Source organism: Hemibagrus wyckioides, linkage group LG16, assembly GCF_019097595.1.
Source record: "Hemibagrus wyckioides isolate EC202008001 linkage group LG16, SWU_Hwy_1.0, whole genome shotgun sequence".
Lineage (NCBI taxonomy): Eukaryota > Metazoa > Chordata > Actinopteri > Siluriformes > Bagridae > Hemibagrus > Hemibagrus wyckioides.
Window position 1 is genome coordinate 22,087,857 of NC_080725.1, and position 13,211 is coordinate 22,101,067.

General features: G+C 37.7%; 1 protein-coding gene across 2 annotated transcripts in view; it reads left to right on the forward strand.

Moving 5' to 3' along the window:
* The window catches only part of lrrtm4l1 (leucine rich repeat transmembrane neuronal 4 like 1), a 50,253-nt gene that overhangs the window by 25,214 nt on the left and 11,828 nt on the right, over positions 1-13,211 (forward strand). The gene's annotated exons all lie outside the window — the stretch shown is intronic.

Genomic DNA, 13,211 nt, shown 5'->3' on the forward strand with positions numbered 1-13,211 from the left:
TTGAAAAAAGCTGAAAAATTAAGCATTTCATTCTGCAAGAACCACATAAAACTCCACAAAATCCTGGATGGACTGTTACATTAAACCATCTTAAATAGATAGAGAAAAAATGACCTAAGCAGAACAATTTGTGTGAAAAGTAACAGCTGAACATCTAAAATCGCACAGTGTAACCCCAGCTTATCTTTTAGCAATCCTCCAATTTTACCTTTTGCAGCAAGACACAAAAGAAACATTGAGAATCAGGAGTCAATGGTTACTTAACCAAACTGGTTCGATTGCAGCAAAGCTTCACTCACTGTTTCTTTTTGCACTTCATTATTTCATTCTGTTTGCTCAGCTGTAGCATTCGGATTCGGTTATGAAGCATTTATTTTTTTATTTATTAAAAAAAAAAAAAAAACAGCTATGACATCCTGAGGCGCTAGAAATCGTTTATGTGTTTAGTGTTAAAGTGTTATCTCATTGCAGTTGGCATCACTAGCGGTAATGAGCGCAGCATTAGTGCTTGTATGAAGAAAAATACAAAATGCATTCGCTGAAATCTTAGCAGTCATACGTCTCGATGTTAAACTGATTGATTTACTTTGAAACCAAATGATTCGTTTTCACAAAATATGCAAAGTAGCCTCTTGAGATTCAGAGATATAGATCTTTAGGCTCATTAGCGGAAAACAGAAAATGCTTTTTTCCTTCCATGCTACCTGACTGTAATTAGTTGTATTTAATTGAGAAGATGGATATTTTGTTTTGTTTTGTTTTGTTTTGTTCCGTCTCTGTTTTTCTCTCTTTAACTTCCTTCTGCGGAATCACGTCTGCCAAAGTTTGCAAGTTGGAAAGGAAAAAAAGAGACTGCAGGATGTCTAATGTGGGCTCTATGGAGCGTTGGACTGTTTTAAGGGCTGTTCATCCAAAACAAATTTCTGGACATATGTCATCACTATAAAAACAACATACACCTCATTTTAATACAAACGAATCGTTTTAACAGAACTTTCGTCTGGTCACATGACCATAACTTGAAATATTGCAGGGTTTACAAAAGATTCAAAACATTCATTTTATCGATATCCCTGCGGGTGTCAATCATCTATAAAGTGCAAAGCGCTTTCCCGACCCAGCTCATTTGCATATAGACACACCCAGAAAACTCCATAAAAGGTAAAGCACACAGACGGATGGGAGCATGAAATGAACAATCAGGATAAAGAGTTAAGTGAAAGTTATTTTGACTCACTTCTATGCCATAAAAAATGAATTAATTCTATTACTACTTCCAATAATAATAATAATAATAATAATAATGTGATCTCCCATCGGATGCAGCATTTGTTTACAGGTTATGGCTCTTTTAATTTGTTTTATTCGTCTTAAAATATGAATTACGGGTTTGAGATGGTTCATTTTTTCCATTATTTTGTAGATATTCTTTCATTAAAGTATAAAACGACAGATTTTTATTAAAAGTTTGACTTGTAGTCAATGATCTAGTGAACTAGCACATGGAAGATCATGATGAAGACTCCATAGCTCTTCTAGAAACAAATATAACAAAAATAAGCTGTGTAAACTTTGCAGCTATTAAAGTGCGGTGATCCATGCAGGATTATGTGATGTGAAGTCGATCAGGTCGAGGTTTACAGTAGGAGCAGGATGTTGCAAATGTTCAGGATTGTCACGAACACCACGGATAAATCTGTCTCTATCCATTTCTCTGTAACCGAGGCTCGTTGTTACGAGTCGAACGAAAGAGCAGTTCTCGAAAACCTAGACTTTAATGCGAACTGTATTTTTATTTCACGGTTACGGTAAACCGTGACTAACCACGTCTCGAGTGAAGACTTTGAAAGTCGCCACATTAGATCTCGCAACATGCTTCATCATCCTCCTCTTCGCCAGAAAAAGAAGTCTGCCAAATATCTCAGTAATTACTCCTCGATCTCATCTCATGCAGGAAAAAAGTAACACACTCGCATTTCCATGTTCTGAAGCTCGTTCTCACACAAATTCATGCCGCCGCTGAGATTTGGGGCTTGTTTACTCTCCCAAAAAAAAAGTAATTATTTACACCAAAAAACAGCTTCTGCATTTCGAAGCATAAAATCTGCGTTTTAAAGCCGAGAAGGAAGGAGAGAAAAGAAAAGCAGCACAGGAAACGTCTGGGATGTGTAATGAAGATGACCGGGTCACGTTAATCACCTAATGGACGTGTAAACAACGAAGAAATGCATGCATTAAAAAACGAATGCTGCACACTAGATTCCTTTTTTTTCCGAAACTTGTACCCTTTATGAGGTTATTTTAACTGCTATGACTCGAATACAGATACATATTCATTTGCTGGCTTGACCGCCAAATTATCTCCGTGCTGCATGACTAATACGTTCCAATATCTTTGGCACCTTATGTATCTAATCCAGGGAGATCAACCATGCTTACAGGGAATATATTGCTTCAGATATAATTACTTCTACCATATGGGCATACATATTTAAATAAAAACGGCAGAAACGGATGGCTGATAAGGCAGAGGCTGTAATACCGCCTGTAAATTCTGAAATAAAAGCTGGCTGGATAGAAGAGAAATCCAATTACCTGCAGAACTCTGTACCCCTATATGTATGTATATATATATATATATATATACATATATATATATATATATATATATATATATGTATATGCAGCATGACGAATTTTATACAATTACCCAGTGGTGCTCTATTTTTTTTTCTCAAGCAAAAGGAGTTTTTAATAATAGAAGAAAAAGAGTCTGTTATGGTTAGGCTGATGAAAGAGCTCTGTAGCCGGACCCGACTCACCGTTTTTCATTTCAACTTTGCCTGTGGCAGACGTCCCTGTGGAGGCCCGGTCAGACACGGTGAGAAAGCCTGGTGGAGTCATGTAGCGCTCTGCAGGAAAGATCTGGAAATAAATATAAAAATATAAAAATACCAAAGGGAAAAAACAACAGAGGAGAAAGAAGGAAGTGCTGCCACGCTGCTCGTCAACGTCCGTTTGAAGGTTTCAGTGACAAAAAGCAACATGTAGAGAGAGATATCAGTGGCTTTAACCAGTTGTTGTTGTTGTTGTTGTTGTTGTGTTCATTTTGTTTAAATTGCTTAACAGCTTGTTTTTATCTTCTCTCGTTTTTAACAGGACAGTCGTGTTCATGTTAGGGTTTTAGAATTTCCTTGTAGTTGTACAGTTAGTTCAGGATTTATGCAACAGTAAGATGCAACAGACAACAAAGACAAAAAGAACAAGCTATAAAGTGCTGTAGATGTCTATTAACACTGATCAGACCCACAGATTATATTAGTACTGCAATTTATGGATTTTTTGTTTGTTTGTTTTTAAGAGGTGGTTTTGTTTTGTTTTGTTTTGTTTTGAGTGCTGAAGAGAAGACAAAGTTAAATATAATAAAATTAATTTATTAAAATGAAAGGATAAAAGTTAATTTATTAATGATTTTCTTTTTCTAATACAGTCAAATACAGTATTCATGCATCAGTGTGGAACACCAAACAAAACAAAGAAAAACACAATCATACACAATCATACACACTGCGGCATGCAGTGAAATGCTTTTTACGACAGTAAAAAAATGTTATAAAAATAAAAAAAGTCAAAATAAAAATGGAATTCCAGTGTATGAATAAAAGTAAAATAAGTCAAATAAAACAGAATACAATCAAATAAAATGGAATTAGTTGTACAGAACAGAGGAAAAAACAAAATATATATATTTTTTAAATATAAAAAAGTATTATTTATTTAAATAGTATTATAGTATTGTGTAATTTTGTAATAAATAAAAATAGAGTGGTACAAAAACAAAATCAGTGTTATAAAAAAAATAGAGTTTAGAGATAATTTAAAAGTATAAATAAAATCAAAATAAGTTTTGGAAAAAATAAAATAAAATAAAATGAAAGTAGTTGTACAGAACAGAGGAATATATATAAATATATCTTTATATATTTTATAAGAATATATAAAATTGTAAAACCATTTGTAACAGTTTAAACAAACTGTTTGGTTTTAATTATTTAAAATGTAAACAACAGAAATAAAACTATATATATATATATATATATATATATATATATATATATATATATATATATATATATATATGTAAAATTTACATTGATATAAGCTTTATATTGTCTTTTGTGGAGAACTGTACTTTATTCGCTACACTATAAATACAGTACGATACAAACTCTGTTTAAAAATCCAGAGTGTTTACTGCGACGTGTTCCTGCAATACGACTAAACCTGATAAAAACATCTTCACACCTTTTAAACTGTGTCTTTAACACAGAGTTCAAGGACCACCAGATTCGTTTAAGTGTTCAGAGTCACAATCAAGAGCTCTTCACATCACTTCACAGTTCCTTGGGAATTTAGAGATTATAGGATCGCAAAGATTTTTCAAAATGGTGCAAATTTTCCACTAATTTGTTCCGAGTCATGTTGTGTGACATCATCACAACACTATGAGTAGAGCTCTAATAAAGGCTTTTCACACGGCGCTTAAACCCGGGTTATCGTGGTTCTAAACACTGCTTTTAACCCCGGGTAAAGAAACGTTTCAGACCTTGGTGTTAGCAGAAAGCTTTTTTTACCCAGGGTTATGAAACCATGCTCCGGAGGGTTGTTGCTGTTAACGTTGCATTGTGGTGCTAAGTTTGTTCAGGGTGAAACGGAGCGGTGTTAGTTTGTTGATGCTGGACGCTTGGCAACAGACAGCCAATCAGAAATTGAGCAGCGAGGCTCATGTCACGTCAGTTACAGGAAACACGGATCATGTAACAGCAGCCGGTGAGAGAAAAGTAAGAAATGTCAAAAGACAGAAAGCGTGTGAACTGGAGTGATGAGGATATGCTATAATTCGTACAGAAAAGTGGTCAGGACAGGCTGTTCAAGACAAATTGGACGTCATGGTCAGAAATAACAGAGTATTTAAGGAACTGACTGACACTGTACTCCGCGTTGGTTGCTAAGCACCACAATGCAATTGCGACTCTCTGCTCTGCCTCAACAGCATCTCGTAGAGAAGTGTTGACTTTCGTAATGTGGTCTCTCAAAGCGTTTACTAAATACATAAAAGTTGTTTGTGTCAGTCCAAAGTGGCGTATCCAGTCACTGTCAGTAAATGTAAAGCTTGCACCAGTGATGTCTTCTGGGAGCGACCCATAATTTCCGAGATGAGGATGTGATGCTTCATGTAAACAATGACGCTACTGTACAAGTAAACACTAGTCTTTCCACACTTAAAAGAAATTCCAGGAAATATTCACATTCTTTGCTCATTGTTTTCTTTCTTTTGTACTTCTGTCTTTGTTTTCTTGCCTTTGTGCGTCTCATGAGGATTAAAATGGACATTTTTTAAATAACTGGCAATATGTGGGAAAAGCCGTGTAAACAGGCTGCTGCTTATCCAATCAGTGACAGTGACACCACAAATAATATGCAAATAAGAACGTTAACCCGGGGTTTAGGAATGTACAGTGTGAAACGTCTGGTAATGAACACCCAGGATTAACAGTTAACCCCAGGTATAGTATGAGCAGTGTGAAACGGGATTATAGATAACCCAGGATTCTGTTTATCCGGGGTTTAGGATGACCCGGGGTTATTTCAAGTGTGAATAGCCCTATAGAATGTCATGACACAGCATAGCGCTTTTCACATTTGAAATTGTTAACCCTGTCACTGTCACTGATTAAACAAACAGCAAGCAACCTGTTTGACATGAGCCTCGCTGCTCAATTTCTGATTGGCCATCTGTTGCCAAGTGTCCAGCATCAACAAGCAAACACTGCTCCGTTTCACACTGAACTAACATAGCACCACACTGCAGGGTTAACAGCTGAAGCACGGAGCAGGGTTTCATAACCCCGGGTAACACCGCTTTCAAATTACAGGTGTGAAACCTTTCTTTACCCGGGGTTAAAACGGTGTTTAGAACCACGATAACTCGGGGTTAAGCGCAGTGTTGAAAACCTTTACTGTGTCTTTATGGGAGGAGTTTGAAAGAAGAAGAATCCTATTCCTGCGATTGTACCGATTTTCAGCAAAAAAAAACAATCACAAATTTTGAGAACAGACACAAAACCATGCATTTTTGGTTGAAACCATCACAAAAAAACTCCTGGAGGAAATCCTGGAGAGTTTTTCCTTTTACTGTATCAGAAGAGTCAAAAAAATCAAAAATAAAACACACTCATGCTCCAAAAAACCACTGAATCATCAGTAATCCTGTGTGTCCTGTTGGTGAAGTGTCTGAAACAAGCTCTCGTCTGGATAAACTCTTATTCTAGATGTTTTTTTGGATCCTCAAGGCATTTTTTTATTTTGTCTTCTTTCTTTAGGCATTTTAATTATCTCTGTTTTCAAGCCACACAAGTTTTTTCATGAAGACTGTTACTCAGCTCCGGCACCGATGAATAATTACGGCTAATTATGCAAAATGACATGACATAGCTGAGAAAGAGAGTTCATTATTGCTTATCTGTAGTTACTTAGCTGTAGCGAAGAAGGCGGCACATTTTCTTTTCTAATGACAAAATGCTGTTTGAGTTGAACGGGGTTTGGGATTTGTTTAATTTAGCAGGTGATGCTGAGTGAGCTGGGGTCAGAGCATGAAGAGACATCCTCAAATGATGTTTACGTGTGAAACAACACTTCTCAATTAATTACATTGAGAAAGAAAGAAAGAAAGAAAGACAGAACTTCCTTGACTGTGTTCCAGAAGAAGCTAAATGAAGCCGTTTACTTTGATACGACAAGCAAGACGTTAGCATGTGTTGTTGTTTTCTTTATCTCTGAAACAAGCTTTAGAGTTTAGAGTTGAAGCCTTTCTCATTATTTATGAAAGAAAAAAAAAGGACAGGTAGAAGCAGCCAAATAGCTCCATCAGAAAATCCTGTGGAGATAAACACTGGCAGTAAGTGGAGTCGATGTTCACATCGCTGACCCTGTTTGTCCTTGTTTAGCTTAACAGCGTGATTTCCCAGCGTGATAAAAATAATAATCCGAGAGCCCGAGCCTGTGAAAATGAAATGAAATTAAATTAAAAACGTCATTCAACAGCCTGAGTTCAGAGGAAATTCCTCATAAAGCTGAAACACCGGAGTTGATTTGAACTTGGAAACGACTCGTCCGGTGGTTTGTTCGCTAATTAAAGGCGCCGGAACGTCGATGTTTCGGATCTCTGATCTCGCAAATGCTTTAGAATGTTATTAGCCTTTAGCCTGGTGAGGATACGCCCTATATCCAGCTGTTGATTGCAGTCGGCTGTGTGTGTGTGTGTGTGTGTGTGTGTGTTAGCAGCTAAACGAGAGTGACTTCTTTTCTTAGATGTGAATTAATGATACGAGGAAATCTGAGCCAAATCTGGACGCAACGTGGTTCCTTACACCCCAAGAAACAACTGAGTCTTTTGTGGATTTTTACCTCAACAAACAAAAAGACTGAGATTTATCTAATAGAAGAAACATAATACAGTATCTGGGTCTGACTCTGTGAGTTTTAATTTCACTTCAGTGGAGCTACAGAGCTGAGACACCACAAAACCCTGGAGCACAAAACCCCTGAGCTGCAGGAGAGAGAGGAAGAGCTCGAGTGTCCTGACCTGCACACAGCCCTGACTCGGACTCTGACCTCGACTCGGACTCTGACTCAACCCCACTGACCACCTTGGGGATGAACTGGAACTGGAGTCTTCTCACCATCTCAACATCAGAGTCTGATCTCACTAATGCTCTTCTGAGTACATGAATGAACACGGTGGTGCTGCAACACCAAGTAAAGAAAAGAAAAGAAAAGAAAAGAAAAGAGAGAAGAGAAGAGAAGAGAAGAGAAGAGAAGAGAAGACAAAAAAGAGATACAAAAAGAAAAAGAAGAGAAGAGAAAGGAAAAAAAGAGAAAAGAAAAGCAAAGAAGAAGAAAAGAGAAACGTAAAAAGAAAGTAAAGTAAAGAATAGAAGAGAAAAAAGAGAAAAGAAAAGAAAAGAAAAGAAAAGAGAGAAGAGAAGAGAAGAGAAGAGAAGAGAAGAGAAGAGAAGAGAAGAGAAGAGAAGAGAAGAGAAGAGAAGAGGAGACTATAACAGAAAAAAAACACAAAGGAATAAAATGTTGAACATATGGCAGTGATGGTCAGGGTGAGGGGTGCGCATACTTTTGATCACATCGTTCATAACAGCAACAAAATGTTCTCTCGTCCTTCCCACACCCTGACCCCATGACTCTGCTGGTCAGCATAAACTGCTCCAGTGCTACGAGCTGATCCTGAGTCGCTAAACAAACCGTACGAACTGTAGCCTCACATTAAACTCAATAAACTTCTTCTCAACTTCTTCTGAATTAGCAACCTGATGTCTGAGGTTTCAACCAACCTGCAGACGAAAATCCAGCTGTTTTCATCTGGCCTTAAAAAGGAAATGTTAGGCACGAAGTTGACAAGCAGAGATCTCTCAGAGCTTCACTTCTGACATGTTTTAAGAAGGTGGAATTGTTTACTTCCTCAGAGTCACTCACTTCTCCTTTCTAGTGTCACTCATGCTTCATGCAATGAAAGATTAATAACCGTCTCTCAGAGTGAAGAGAACGCTCGAGTTAGACTCAGTTCACAACCCAACCTCAGAAACTTCACCCTGCCTTCCTGGTAGGTGGCGTCCTTCGTCACCAAGACCACATCACTGCATGACCTTCCCAAAGTCCAGCGTGAAGTCATGTGATTTCCCGGATCTCTGCTTGGGAGCTGCATCTCTTTATTAGATGTGGATGAGTTCCATTTTGTGGCTGTTTTCTTCCTACCTCAGACTGTAGCTTCTGATTTAATCTGGACCTTGTGGGTCAGTTCCAGAATCTTCTTTATTCAAATCAGAAAACATTTCCATTGGCTCTGGAAATCTGGCAGATTTTTTGATTTTGGCTTCATTCACCACATTATAAATACACAAACTAAATATATAAAGTGTTTAAAGCACTGTTTTCCTACGAGTCTAACCTGATAAACGGATCTTTATGGCTTTTAATCAGTGTCCTGATTACAGAGGATCGAGTCTCTTGAGTTTACAGTCCCTTCAGCATTTTGGCAAAATTTAAATAAAAGAGAAGAGAAGAGAAGAGAAGAGAAGAGAAGAGAAGAGAAGAGAAGAGAAGAGAAGAGAAGAGAAGAGAAGAGAAGAGAAGAGATAAAAAAGACTAAATGAGATTATTTAATATTTTCATGTAAGGAGTCTCCAGTGTCAGAAGAGGAAAAAAAAGAAATTAAGGAAAAGAAAGAGAAGAGAATATAAAAAAGAAAAGAAAGAAAAAAGGAAAGGAGAAGAGAAATGAATAGATTTCTAAAAACAATTTACAAAAATTATTATTTTTTATGTTTGTTTTTTTCCATGAAAGTAAAGTAGTTCTTTCACAATGCCACATGATCTCTTCTGCTTGACCATTAATGACTAACTCTCGTGTAAGGAGTCTCCAGTGTCAGAGGCGACAGGTTTCAGTACATGATCAGGACTAAGCAGTTTATTCTTTCAGTATAAAATGAGTGAAATAAATTTTTCTGTCCAAATATCTTCTAGAGACAGAAAAGAAAGGGAGATTGAAAGGAAAGGAACGATTACAGCTGCTATAAGATGACTGAAAACTTTTTATTTCACTGCTGCATTAAAAATATTATAGCTTTAAATGGATACGGGAAAGAAAAAAAAAGAAAAGGGTAAGGAGTCTCCAGTGTCAGAAGAGAAAAGAAAAGAAATAAAAGAAAAGAAAGAGAAGAGAAGAGACGAAAACAAAAGAAAAGATAAAAAAAAGGAAAAGCAAAAAAGAAAAGGAAGAAAAAAGAAAAGAAATAAAGAAAAGGAAGAGAAGAGAAGAGAAGAGAAGAGAAGAGAAGAGAAGAGAAGAGAAGAGAAGAGAAGAGAAGAGAAGAGAAAAATAAGAAAAGAAAAGAGGAAAGGAGAAGAGAAAACTTTTTACGTCACTGATTTATTTCGTAACATTAAACATCTTGTAGCTTAGGGGTGAGGGGGGTGTAGTAGCCTAGTGGTTAAGGTGTTGGCCTGCTGATCAGATGGTTATGAGTTTGATTCCCAGCTCCACCAAGCTGCCACTGCTGGGCCCCTGAGCAAGGCCCTTAACTTCTATTGTATAAGAATGAAGTCTCTCTGGATGAAAGTGTCTGCTAAATACCCAGAATGTAAATCTGATGTTCTTTCTCCTTCCAAACACTTCCTGTGTACCAGAAACTCCATCCCAGAATTATTTCCGGTAACATCACAACAGCAAACATTTTTTTTCCGCACAAAGTAAGGAGATTTTTTTTTTTTTTTTTGTTCCTGAGTAAAAAAAACTGTTCTGTCATGCAGGAGATGTCAAGCGTTTGCTCTCGGTTCCCCAGACACACATTTTCCCCGTGTTCAGATGAATGTAATCGTTCACATCTTAAACGCTCAGCGTTTCTCCGACTCGCTCGTGAGGAATATTCCGCTCTTTTCAGGCTCCCTCTCTCTCCGGCTGTGTGTTTTAATCGAGATAACGTTCTTTACATCCCGGTGGTTTTTTTAACGCGAACGTCATTGGGATGGAATACGAACGAGTCGCTCTGGAGTGGGAAAAAAAAGTTACTGATTTAATAAATGAAAAAGTTGTGTTTCTGTGGTAGCCTGTACCTGAGAGACGAGGTGATGGATATTTGTTAGTTTTCAGAAAAACAGAGGGTTTTTCCCACATTTGCTCTCTGTAATCAAGCAGCGTATATCACGAGTGCTGGAGAAACTTCCGGCCCTAAATGGACTGCTCTATGCACACACACACACACACACACACACACACACACACACACACACACACACTAGCAGTGAGTGAGTGAGTGCAGCTTTAATAACCCCGTCCTCTCCGTGTGATTTCCTTTCCACTGTCTCCTGCACAAGCAGTCTGATTGAGTTGTGTATTAATAGCCGCAGCTGGCACTTCCCCTTTCGGAAAAACTATTCCCGATGTTTTCCCTGAAGGGTTTTCTACAAAAGAAGAAGACAGATTTGAAAAGAGAGATTTGACACGGTTTGAATCTGATCGTCTGCTGTGATAAGAGAGAGAGAGAGAGAGAGAGAGAGGGAAAGAGGAAAAGAAGCAGAGGGTAAAAACTGTGACCTGGAAAACGACTCAGAGCTTCAGAGCTTTTTCTATTGCTTTTTTGTCCAATTTCTGATTAGACGAACCGGAATGTTTATCATGCGCTTGTCGACAGAGCCGGATTCCAAAACCTCGGAATGAAGCGCCGGAGTTTTCTCGAAATAGATAAATGATCTATTTGTTATTAAGATTTTCAGTTTAAGTTAAAAGAACAGAACAATGAGAACTACAGTGATACTAATAATTGACCTCAGAAACTACACTGACCTAATAGTTCCCCCTGGGCCCTTGATTGCTGCTGTAGAAAGGACATTAATCAGTTACAGTCACATTATTTACTGTCCAGTGTCACCCAAATGAGGATGAGGTTCCCTTCTGAGCCTGGTTCCTCTCAAGGTTTCTTCCTCATATCATCTCAGGGAGTTTCTCCTCACCACCGTCACCTCAGGCTCATCCAACATGAGCTGTCCCTCTGATGTACTCGTTCCTAATCCTGTCCTCAACATCTTCAGTTCTGCTACCTCTAGCTCTGACTCCTGTCTCTTCCTCAGTGACACTAGGTGCGTTTACATGGACACTTTTTAATCAGATCGGATTGGATTCAATCAGATTGACGAATCCGATCGCAGTGTTTACATGAACGCGGTATAAAGTAATCAGATTGTTAAGCGCATTTACATGACACATGATTAGAATCGGATTAGATCTTTTGACATGCGCACAGTCCACGAAAAAATCCGTATGTCATACGTCATTCGTATCAACATCCGTACGTCATACGTCATTCTTGCGTCATTGCACATGCTATAAAGTGTTTAAATGTCCTCTCGATCGGACTAAAAATGGTTTAAACCACCCCTTACCATCCGATTGAAATTTTAATCAGATGTGGCAAATTCCATCTGATTGATTGTTTACATGACACTTTTTTAATCTGATTGTGCTTCTAGTCCTGTTACGATCGGATTACAAGTGTCCATGTAAACGCACCTACTGCCTCTAAACCAGGGGTAGGCACCTTCGGTCCTAGAGAGGAAAGTAGCAGGTTCCTGTTAATGCACTGGTTCTATTATTATTATTGTTGTTGTTTCTATAGTAACAGCTCGAAGGGGTGAGTCAGAGGTACTTCTTCATCTTCAGGACACACAGGGAGTTTTTTTCAGTAAGAAGCGGAAGAGAGAGAGAGAGAGAGAGAGAGAGAGAGAGAGAGGATATAAGCTAGAGGTCAGGTCCTGGAACTAAACATACTGCCATATTTGCTCTTTAAACAATAAAAGTAGAGTCTTTTTGAAATTGCAGCGTTATAAAGAGGAGGAAAATACCTCAGGATGTTCTGCTGATTATTAGCATTGATTAAAAGGCATGGGGAAAAAAGTCAGAACAATAAATAAATAAATAGAAAAAAATAAAATAAAATATATAATTATGGGGAAATAAAAAAATGTCATTTGTTGGCTGCAAGATTTGTAGAAAATAATCATAAGATCAAATTAGAGAGTGGCAATAATTTAAAATCAATCAATCAATAAATAAACAAACTGCATTACTTTGCACATCGTCTGCAATATCTTTTAGTTCACTGTATGTTTTTTTTTACTACTATTCATCCGGGGTGTCAATAACTCCAGCTAACCGTCTGATTCTGTAAGTTTCAGAGAGAGAGAGAGAGAGAGAGAGATATACAGATAGACAGATAAAGATAAATAAATAAACAGATAGATATACAGGTAGAAACACAGATAGATAGATAGATAGATAGATAGATAGATAGATAGATAGATAGATAGATAGATAGATAGATAGATAGATAGACAGATAGACAGACAGACACTTGGAGCGTCTCAGAGAGAAGAAATGGGTTTGATCTCAACATTTACTCTGAAGATACAAACATCTGTGTGGGAAATATAACCGTATTTGTCTTGAGTGTCTCCTTTCATCTGAGCTTCTTATGAACCTCCACTGTGGAGTGGAACATTCCAGATGTTTAGTAAAATGATCAGATCTGAGAGGGTGGATTGGAGGCGAAAAGTTCATGATGCGAGGTGAATTAACGGGCTAAT